The sequence below is a fragment of the Marmota marmota genome, unplaced genomic scaffold (assembly GCF_001458135.2).
Source record: "Marmota marmota marmota unplaced genomic scaffold, marMar, whole genome shotgun sequence".
NCBI lineage: Eukaryota > Metazoa > Chordata > Mammalia > Rodentia > Sciuridae > Marmota > Marmota marmota.
The window spans coordinates 2442241-2444283 of NW_026000001.1; the positions used below are offsets into that span (position 1 = coordinate 2442241).

General features: G+C 66.3%; 1 protein-coding gene across 1 annotated transcript in view; it reads right to left on the bottom strand.

Moving 5' to 3' along the window:
- The window catches only part of Cpt1a (carnitine palmitoyltransferase 1A), a 40563-nt gene extending 39579 nt beyond the window's left edge, over positions 1-984 (bottom strand). Inside the window, exon 1 of the mRNA XM_015503282.2 lies at positions 866-984. The gene's annotated coding sequence lies outside the window, so the exon portion shown is untranslated. The remainder of the gene's footprint in view (positions 1-865) is intronic.
- Between the last annotated feature and the right edge of the window lie 1059 nt (positions 985-2043).

Genomic DNA, 2043 nt, shown 5'->3' on the forward strand with positions numbered 1-2043 from the left:
CCGACTGGCTCTCTGTGAAACACTGAGAGCAAACGGGCCGTCAAGCTAAGGGCCCAGCAGCCCCATGTGCCAGCCTCAGCGTCCAGACCTGGGCTGCTAAGGAGACCTGCCCCCACAGACCGCGCCAGGGCACCAGGGCACCAGGCGGGGGAGCGCTGGGTGGGTGGGGTGAGGCGGGAGGAAGCTAGTCCTGACTTGGGGAGGCAAGGACCTCGGGGAGGCTCCCGGGGCCCTAGACGGCCGTGGGCTCTGCAGCAGTCTGTCCTGAATGCTCAAGTGACCGCACACACAGGGCAGCAGAGAGGCTCCTCCACACCCCTCCTGGAGCCAGCAGAAGGGCGTCCTGCTGTCCCCCTCAAGATGCCCACCGCCAAATTCCCAACGACACCGCCCGACACCCACGCGTGGGCTCGTCTTCCCCTGGCACACTGAGCGTCCGGGCTCCCCACCCCCCGGTCTGTGCACATGCCCATGTGTGTGGCCCACCTGTGGCACACACTCGCGTCCCTGAGCCTGCCTGTGTCCGGAGGTGGCCCTGTGACAGTCCACACGGCTCTGGCCCTGCTGCCCCACACCCAGGCCCGGCAGAATCCACAGTGCCCGTCCCTCCCCAGGGGGTGTTTTCACCTTTTAGCTTCACAAACAAGGAGCTGGCAAGTGACCTGTGTGGGGCGGAGCATTATCCTTATCTACGGGGTGGGGCCCAGAAAAAGGGACGGTGCCCCCACCCCGTCTGTGCTGCCCCATCTGCTCTGCCCAGGGTCCAGCTTCCTGTGACCAGACCATCGTCCTCAGTGCCCTCGCTGAAGCCAGGCCCACCTTCCAGTGTCCCCGGCTCAGCCCCCCAGGTTGCCGGCTCACCTACCGGGGCCACAGCTCAGCCAAGGAGGCGGTCAGCTCAGCCGCCTGCCTGTCCCTCGCTGCCTCCCTCACCCGTCTGCAGTGCGCGCCTTTCCCCTGGCTACGGGGCCTGGGAACAGGTCGTCCCTGTGTGACCTGCCTGCAGGTCCCTCCCCTGCCCGCCTCCGGCCACCTTTCGGCAAGGCAGGAGGCCAAAGGCACCAGTGCTGGCCCTCCCTGAGTCCCAGCCACACCATGCCCAGGCTGGCACCGTGGCCGTGGCTCCGTGTCAGCACAGCAAAGAGGAAGGGCCCTCGGGGACGGCGGCCCGGCGGCTCCCTCAGGCAGGCCAGCTATGTCTGGATGCTGGCCATCTGTACCAGCTGGCTGCTGCCTCATCCCTCAGTGCCCGAGGCTGCAGCTCCCAGGACTTCAGAGAGCACACGGCAGAACCTCCCCCACCTCCTCCTGGCGCTGGGGGCCCCTGCCAGGCCCCACCTCCCGGGGCACTTGGGGGCCCAGGGCAAGAGGAACCCCACTTTCTCCTCCCTCCTGGCTGAGGTCACCAGACGCACAGACAGGGCCACCCTCACCAGCTCATGGTGCTGGAGCCGGAGCCCCCAGGAGGCAGCAAGACTGAAAACTGACCGCCCCTCCCACAGGTCTGCGCCCTCCCGGCTTTCCTCCCACTGACCGGCAGAGGCGCCTGCCTCACCAGGGCAGCCAACCTGCCCTGCCCACTCTCCAGGTGCGCTGAACCCAGGCACTGGACCCTACCGAGACAGGAGGCATGATGCCCCCCCGGGGCCCGGTGCCCCGCGCCCCACACCAGCTGGCACAGCCGGGGTCCAGCCCCCAGGACTTCCCAGAAGACCTGCCCACAGCAGTGTGCGTCACCCTCAGGGACAGCTGTTTGCAGCCCCCAGTTCTGAGACACTGGGCCCAGCGTGGAGAGAAGCAGTGTCCTGAGGACAAGGTTTCAGCATGACCACGGGATCCAGCCGGGGGGGCAGAGAGTACACCTGCACTCCAAGTTCAAGGATGGCCACCGGCAAGAACAAACAAACACTGGAAAGAAAACTGAGAAGGAACCACACACAGAGGCCGGCGAGGGCCTGACCTCCCGCTGCCCTTCACCTGTGTCCTCCAATCCTTGAGCAAGGCTTCCAGAAATACTCTAGCCCTGGACGGAATTCCAAACCA